Genomic DNA, 9,536 nt, shown 5'->3' on the forward strand with positions numbered 1-9,536 from the left:
CAGTCTGTTACTGCCGCCGCATTCTCTGGCTGCAGCTCGATGCAGAGACCTGTCCAGCGGAGCTCACGATGAATATGCCGGCAGACAGACTGCTATGCTGGGGTTGGATCACGCTTAAACCTCCAGAACATTTAAAACGTCCCCCGGTGCGCTTGCTGTTCTGAACGTCTGGGGCCCGCAGCTCTCGGGACGCGAGCCGGTACCACCGGAGTGGTACTGGACGCGAACCGGAGCCGGGTTAGAGTGCAGGAGCTCTCCAGGTCCTAGCGCCGGGCCGGTTCTAGCTAGCAGCTCGGAGGTTGGAGACCCGCCCGTGATCGAGTGAGAGCAGCCGGTGAGAGGACAATGAGGGACACCTGCGCGCGCGGTATGGAAAAGCACGTATGAGAAAATCCCATTGACTGTAAAAATAATGGACCTATCGAGCTATGAGGTCCCCCATTATATACAGTCTATGGAAAATCAGCGATTAATGCGTCAAAAAAATTGTCGGCGTCAAGCACGTGTCAGATTAATGCGTTTTTAACGCGACAAATCTGACAGCCCTAATTATAACTTATGACCTTGAGGGGGGCCATTTTAAGAAGCTATCAGACCTTATGAAGGTGTAGCTGACATGTGCTGTCCCTGTAGTTTTACCCATTTGTTTGCATAGTGAGAAAATAAAACCAAACAAAAAATTAAACATGAACGCATGAACACAGTAACTTTTCCTATTAGGCGACCCCTGGGGAACAAGAGGGTCTGAACAGGAATAGTGGAACACCAAATCAAAAAGTCCCTGAGTAAATCTATCTTGAGTTTTTCTCTTTCCATGTAACCCAAACATATATGATTCAGGGTTGAGCTGCTGGGCGAGTGATCACAATAGGCATGCAGTGAACAATGTCCTTGCCAGTAAAAAGAAATTACCTTAAGCCCCTGCACAGAAACTGTCACACATAGACACATTATTTTGAACAGTACTCACGGCTTGCTTTGCTTTATAACAAGCAAAAAGTTCAGAAATTGCGGCAGTCACATATCTCCTTCTTCTCTGGACTGGAGAATGTTTTCTTTAACGTAGCTCATAGCGTCGGCGGCATCCACGAACTCTTTTTCCGTGTTGTTATGAGACACGCGGAATCTGGCTGGATATAGAATCCCGTAGCGGATTCCAGGCTTGTTGTGGAGCATCTTCCTTACTTCCGTGAAGGCGGCCCGGGCTTTAGCGATGCTGGCGGTGTAATCCGGAAAAATTGCGATTGGATTCCCTTTATACTGTAGTTTTCCTTTGCGTGCTCTTCTCAGGATATCCGCCGCGTCTCCTTCACTGTTAAGTTTGGCGATTATGGCGCGTGGGGCGTCGCCGGGTCTCCGTTGGGTCAGACTGTGGTAAGAGCGGTCAACTCGTACTTCTCTGCCCAGTCGAAGTACTTCTTTCAGGAGGGAAGAGACAGCCTCCGGAGTACTGGATCCTTGGGTTTCGGCAACTCCGATAATCCTGATGTTTCCTCTGCTCATTCTCCCTTCTAAATCCTCACATTTGTTTTTAAGCTCATGCACCTCTTTTTTGAGAGAAGTCACAGTTCCTTGCATCACCACCATTTCGTCACTCCATACAGATAAGCCATCGCTCACTAACTTTACGTCGCTTTTCACCTGATCCAGTTCCGCCAGAATGGCGACGGTGCTGTTATTAATCTCGTTCTTTACATCTTGGAGATCTCTTTTCAATGATGCAAAGTTGTCTGCTAGTGCATTCTTGATCTCTTGTGTGATATTGGTGGATATATCCCGTCGCAGCGAAGCTAGGATATCTGCTTTGATGGCTGTAGAATCCATGTTAGCCTTCGGATTAGCCATTTGGCTAGCGCCGTTTTCGGGGCTTCTTCCCGCGGCTGCACTGGGCCTGGTGTGTGATGAGGCCTCGTATTTGTACTTTCGTAGATTTGCAGCCATATATGCAATTTCTACCGTCTTTTTTTTTTTGGGCTATCAGTAGTAAACGATCTTGGAATCTTGTAAGACACAAAATTGGTAATGCAGGTGTCTAGTTTTATGAAGTTTAAGATGAAATGTGCAGGAGCCTCAAAGAGAGCGTCTTCACTCCATTGGTCTTGCTAGCGCCCCCCCCCTCGCTTTTTTAAACAAATTTTCACCAGCATAGGGCAGTTGATTCTCACTGTTATTAACACTAGTTTGTCAACGGGTGTGATACCCACAAGTTTTAAACATGCTGTTATTAAATCTTTGATTAAAAAGGCAAACCTCGACAACTCTGTTTTAGCCAATTTTAGGCCCATCTCAAGGTTACCCTTTCTTTCAAAAATTTTGGAGAACGTGGTGTACCTTCAGTTGCAATCCCTTTTAACCAAGAATGATGTCCTGGAGAAGTTCCAGTCCGGTTTTAAAACCCATCACAGCACAGAATCTGCGCTGCTGAGTGTTTTTAATGACATCTTCCGGGCAACAGATGATGGAAACTTTGTTGTCCTTTTGCTGGACTTGTCGGCAGCTTTCGACACTGTGGACCACAATCTTTTACTGTCCAGGTTGAAGGGTTTGGCTGGAATCTGTCGTACCGAACTCGACTGGCTTTCATCATATTTAACTGACAGGACTGTCTTTGTGAGCATGTCAGGATCCTACTCCTCAACTGCTCCACTGTTGTTTGGGGTTCCACAGGGCTCTATTCTAGGACCACTTTTATTCTCCCTGTACCTCCTTCCCCTGGGCTCCATCCTCAGAAAACACGGAGTCTCCTGTCATTGTTATGCTGACGATAGTCAAAATTTATCTACCAATAAGGAAAGGAGGCTCCGTTACAATACTACTGTCTTGTCTCCAAGACATCAAAGACTGGATGGCCCTCAGCTTTTTAAGTTTTAATGATAATAAACAGAAGTGATGGTGTTTGGTCCTAGCAGCTCCTGTGACCCCTCCTCAGTGGAGCTCGGCCTTTTGACTCCTCATCTCAGACAGTCCGTGTCAAATCTGGGTTTTAAGATGGACAGTGATTTTAAACTTGATGGTCAAGTCAGCTCAGTGGGAAAATCCAGCTTCTTTTATCTGAGGCAGCTGGTGAAGGCCAAACCATTTTTATCTAAACGAAATTTTGAGACAGTAATCCGTGCTTTTATCACATCCCGGGTGGATTACTGTAACTCTCTTTATTTTGGAGATAGCCAGTCGACCCTCTCACGTCTCCAGCTGGTCCAGAACGCTGCGGCTTGGGTTCTGGTTGGAGCGTGTAAGAGGGACCACATCACCCCCATCCTGGCTACCCTTCACTGGCTGCCTGTGAATTTCAGAATTCTTTTTAAAATTCTTTTATTTGTTTTTAAATCTTTAAACAACTGTGCAACGCCGTACCTCTCTGAGCTTCTCTGTCCCTACACCCCGACCCGGAGCCTCAGGTCTGCTGATCAGCTTCTCCTGGAGGTACCGAGGTCCAAGAGGAAGCTCAGGGGGGAACGAGCGTTTTCAATCTGTGCACCGAAGCTGTGGAACGCTTTACCACTGAGCATTCGGCAGGCGTCCTCACTGTCCATTTTTAAAACACTTCTTAAAACCCATTTTTACCACCAGGCATTTGACACTGTATGAGACTCTGCTCTGCTGGTGTGTTTTATTGTTTACTGTTGTATCTTTGTTTTTAATCTGGTGTTTTTATGTATTTTATGTAATGTAATTTATTTCTATTTTTATCTGTTTTTAACTTTTTAGCCGTGATTTTATTGTTCTTTGAACTTTTAATGTGCGGCGCCTTGTTTGACTGAGGTCATTTTAAAGTGCCATATTAATTTAATAAACTTAAACTTAAGTCCCTTCAAGGGTAAAGACACTTACGCTAAAGTTGAGAGACTGATTAATTCATTACTTTATTGCTTACAAGTAGCGGCTGATCATTACTGAGTAATATTTTCCTTCATTATGAAGGTGGTGCCCCGAGGATAATTTTATTAAATTTCAGTTTAATAAAATTTCTATTTTTCAACCAACTTTGGGATTGAATACTTCATATTCACCCCTTTGAACGCTACATCAGGAACAAAAATCACATTTAGAAACTTGTAGAAATGTTGGATTTCATGTTGGACTTTTGGAAACAAACTATTGTAAGTGTAGAAAAATCCAGGAAAGCATGAAGTTCCTCTGCAGAAATTCAAAGATGTTCACCACAATCAAAGAATGAACACTGCGTGAAAAGAGCCAGAATCCATAGATATCTGTTGGGGATACTTCCTTAAATATGAGAAGAATCCGGACCATTTCTGGTACATATCAAAACATGTAGCATATCTGGAGATATCTGGGCACAAGATACTGGCACAGGCCATATAGTGTGTCCGGATACTAGTTGTATCTTATTTGGGTCATATACAAGTTTGGAAATTGACCTGGAGTCATATCTGGTAATATCTGGTGTCAATATACTGAAAAAGGTCAGAATCTTGTCATTTCTGTAGTGCCTATTTTTCTAAGTGTTTACCCATTTCTGATGCATATCCTGAGTGATGACCATGTGCCATATCTTGGGATATGTGGGGGATATATGGGGGTTGGGTAAAGGGTGGGTTGAGTTTTCACTTGAGCTTTTGCGTTTCTGTTTTTAATTGTAAAGTGTTTCAGCTACTTATGAGAAGCACTTTTTTATAAATATCTTTTGGGGATACTTCCTTAAATATCAGAAGAATCCCGACCATTTCTGGTACATATTAAAACATGTAGCATATCTGGAGATATCTGGACATAAGATACTGGCACAGGACATATAGTGTGTCCGGATACTAGTTGTATCTTATTTGGGTCATATACAAGTTTGGAAACTGACCTGGAGTCATATCTGGTAATATCTGGTGTCAATATACTGAAAAAGGTCAGAGTCATTTCTGTAGTTCCTATTTTTCTAAGTGTTTACCCATTTCTGATGCATATCCTGAGTGATGACCATGTGCCATATCTTGGGATATGTGGGGGATATATGGGGGTTGGGTAAAGGGTGGGTTGAGTTTTCACTTGAGCTTTTGCGTTTCTGTTTTTAATTGTGAAGTGTTTCAGCTACTTATGAAAAGCACTTTTTTATAAATATCTTTTGGGGATACTTCCTTAAATATCAGAAGAATCCCGACCATTTCTGGTACATATTAAAACATGTAGCATATCTGGAGATATCTGGACATAAGATACTGGCACAGGACATATAGTGTGTCCGGATACTAGTTGTATAGTAGTCTAAACATTTAATTTAAATTTAAAGGGCCGATATATTTTATTTCATATTGGTACATTTTAGTTATAACTTCAAGTTTGGAAAATGCTATTTTGAGTAATTACTGAAATAATTATTTCGGGTATTTTGAACTGTCCAAGTTGCATTTTTACAATATTCTTATAGTTAAATGTTGACATTGCATGTAATTTGAATTTTTGGATGTTGGACATCAAAGAAAGACATTTAGCCTTTAGTGATTTAAGTGCATTTTATTAATCAAAATCTAGAATGACTAAAAAAGACAGACCTCTATTCAGTCTGAACCCAGTGCAGACTTTCAAAATGACTCCGATGAAGAACAAGTTTCCAATCCTGAAGTCCCACAGCAGCTTGAAACTGAAGTACGGAGAAGCAAAAGGATCAAAATTCTTACAGAGAAGAGCATTAATGGGCTTCAGCAGAAGGTCAACTACATTTTTGAAAAATGGAGAACACGTGCCAAATCATCTAAGCAGCTATTGTCACAATCAGAACCTTTAACTGAAGAACTTCTTAATGATATTATGGGTGATGTTGCAGGCCTTTCTACAGATTTGCAGCAGGCATACAATGACTTACGCCAGCTCACAGCTCCTGATCAAGAATCACGTTGCAAAGTGGATGTTTGTGTGCAGATTTCTAAGTTTATTGTATCCAAAGCAGGAAGTTACATGGAAGGAAAGGCAACAGAAGAGGACCAAGATTAGCCAGAAGTAGGCTCCTTCTTTGAGTCAACTATCAGTAAGTCTCACACTTCTGAACGTTCCAGCAGATCCTCTGTAAAACACCAAGAAGCCCTGGCAGATGCAGCTGCAAGCGAAGCTGTCTTAAAGGTTTTGGAGGAACAAGAAAGGGAACAAATAGAGATTGAAAGACTTGAAGTTGAAGTTAGGAAAAGAGCAGCAGAGCAAGAAGCCTTAGCCAAGAGACTTTGTTTAGACAGAGAAGCAGAAGAACTTAGGCTGAGAATGAAAAGAGAAGAAGATGAAGCTAATCTCAAAGCTAAACAAGAATATATAGCCCTGCAAAGATCACTCGAGGAAAGGAAAAGAAAGCTGCAGCACTTAGAAAAAGTGAAAGATCATCGTGCAGCTCAAGCAAGAATGCAAGTGTACGACAAAATGAGTGTTACAGAGGAACACAAGAAAAACATTACTAAGACAGTCACACAAAGTAAAGCCTGCACACATATAAGTGTTCCCTCACTGCAAGAGCATAGTACTTCAAAGGCTGCAACCACACCTCCAGATGATGATACAGCAGAGCTTGTTGAAGCGCTAGCAGGTGCCTTAAATGCTAGTAGAATACCTGTTCCAGAACCACCAATCTTTAGTGGAGATCCATTAAGATATAGTGATTGGAAGCTCTCTTTCCACACACTCATTGACCAAAAGAACATCCCAGAAACTGAGAAGATATTCTACCTTCGCAGATATGTAAGCAGGCAAGCTGAGTGCACTGGATGGATACTTCCTGCATGGAACTGAGTCTGCTTATGTTGCTGCGTGGAAGGTACTTGATGAAAGATACGGAAATCCATTCACTATAGCAAAAGCCTATAGAGATAAGCTTCATGCTTGGCCCAAAATTACATCAAGAGACAGTATTGAACTCAGAGACTTTGCAGATTTCCTACGCAGTTGTGAAGCAGCCATGGTCCATATAAAGGCATTGGAGATATTAAACGACTGTAATGAGAACAGAAAGATCCTTTCCAAGTTACCAGATTGGCTCACTGCAAGCTGGAACCGCAAGGTTATTGAAATTGAAGAAGAAACCAACACATTTCCAACTTTCAGCCAGTTTGTCTCATTCTTAGCAAGAGAAGCAAAGATTGCTTGTAACCCGGTTACGTCACTGCAGTCACTAAAGCAAAGTAAGTCCGACAGTTCAGAAAGATTGAAGGCTACAAGACAAAGAAACATAGGAGCTAAAACCTTAGCTACCACATCACAAGAAAGGACAACTTTAACTTGTACGTTTTGCAAGAAACCCAAACACAGTCTTCATAACTGCAGGAGCTTTCTGGAAAAAGATGTTGCAGACAGAGTCAAGTTCATTCAAACAGAAAAGCTATGTTTTGGTTGCCTCAAGCCTGGCCATCAATCAAAAGGCTGTAATAACAGAAGCATTTGTGAGAAGTGCAAAAAAAGGCATCCAACTTGCCTACATGAAGATCGCAGCAAGGAAGAGCACAGACCACCACAAGACAAGACAAACTCAAGTAATGAAAGACCAAACCAAAGAAATCCAGCTCAAGCCCAAGAAATGGCAACAGCAGCTACAAAAAACAGAGTTATTCGTCAAGAGGGCAACATGCAGACAGCAGCAATAATTCCTGTTTGGCTTTCATCTACTATGCAACTGTCAGAAATTAAACTGTTCAGTTTGTCCACTCATTGTGTTTTATTGATTTGTGGTTTGTTTTATACATTTATGTGCATGCTTTGTGGTGATTTTTATTTGTTTTGAAATGAGATGGGACTGAACGGGCTAATGACATGATGAAACTCAGCTGTGCTCAGTCACACCTGGCGAACACTTAAGACAGAGCAGGAGACTGAACTGGGGGCCCACGGAAGCGCAGAGTGGAAGGACGCAGAGAGTTCGCACTCCCAGACTGGACGCAGGAACCACGGACCAAATCCGCCCTGCGACAGAGAGAGCACGGCTGGAGAGGCGCGGGAGCAACCTGTAGTTCGTGTCCGAAGAGGAAGCACGGGACCGGTGGAGCAACGTCGCAGAGCTGCGAGCCCGAGCGCGAGCGGATGCAGCGGGAGATCACTGTCAACACCTGACTGAGCTAAGTAAAGGAACGTGAAAACGTCACCGTGTGAGCACGAGGTCGACGCTGTTGTTAGCCCGACAGTAAATCTCCCGCCGGTGTGTCTCTAGGGCCGGCGAACCAGGAAGTGCAGCTGTCAGCAAAAAGACTGGACACTGCATCATTGCGAACGTTTTTGTATGAAGTTATGGCAGTCATTAACAGCAGGCCACTCTCAGCAGAATATCTTAATGACCCAACTGTACCTCAACCATTAGATCCAGATCCCAACTCAGACCAGGAAAACAAAGACGTTCATGGATCTATTTGTCTACAAGTGGATGCTTCAGAATGGAGCAGAGCAGGGAGACTTAGGTTCACCCATTTCACTTAGTGTCACAAATTTAAGCTTTTTCAAAATGCACATTTTTGTTCATTTTTATATACTATATAAATTTAGTAGTTTGTCATTATTGTAGAACTCTGTTTTAAATGAAGCGCTTTATATTTAACAGTTTGTCAGTTAATCATTTTTCAATTCTTAATGCAGATAATTGATAAAAAAAAAAATAAAACAGAAAGATCTGTATTAATAGCAATGAGGTCGAGAGGGTTGGTGCATCAAACTTTTGTGCTGGTGCACCCAAGTAAAAAGGTTAGGTGCACTGGTGCAACCAGTACAAACATTCAGTCTAGAGCTCTGCAGACAGTGGGGATTGAAAGTTTGGACACCCCAGGTAAAATGTCATATTATTGTACATAAAGAACCCAAGGAAAGATTGAAAACATCTTCTAAAGGCTTCAGTTTACAGGTGAGACATTCTTTTAATATGTCAGAAAAATAGGCTTTATTTCCATCATTTACCCTTTCAATATAACAAAAAATAAATAATGGTGTGTGCAAAAGTTTGTGCACACTGCAGAGATAGTACCTTGGCAAGTAACACTTTCAAGTCTCTCAGTTCTTGTTTGAGGAATCTTCATCCAGTTTTCTTTACAAAAGTCTTCAGTTCTTTCAGACTTCTGGGATGTTTGTTACGCTCTACTCTTTTCAGGTCTATCCATAGATTTTTAATGATGTTGAGGTCAGGGGATTGAGAAGGTCACTGCAAAACCTTCAGTCTCTCCTCTTAATGGAAGACAGTGTGGATTTTGTGGTGTGTTTTTAGGATCATTATCCATTTGTAGAAGCCATCCTCAAGGATTCAATGAGTTTTTATTGAAATGAAATTTGCATCTCTGGTCCCAGACCAACTGTTAAAGTGCATTATACCATGGTCCAGGTCAGTGCTTTAAGTGGACAACAAGAAGTGGCGGTGCTCTCTTTATCGGAAGTCGAAACATAAAATAGAATCTTGAATGTAAACAATCGATAAAAAGAAGTCATTTTTTTCAACGTGTCTTAATATGAAATAAGAAAGAGGGAGTTCAAGTCTAGTCTAAAAATAAATGTAGTCACACACTAACATGTGTTCATAAAATTATTTTAATGGGTAGGGGTGTTGCGGATCACGGATTATCCGTGGTCCGTACGGA

The sequence above is a fragment of the Oryzias melastigma genome, unplaced genomic scaffold (genome assembly GCF_002922805.2).
Source record: "Oryzias melastigma strain HK-1 unplaced genomic scaffold, ASM292280v2 sc00546, whole genome shotgun sequence".
Classification (NCBI taxonomy): Eukaryota; Metazoa; Chordata; class Actinopteri; order Beloniformes; family Adrianichthyidae; genus Oryzias; species Oryzias melastigma.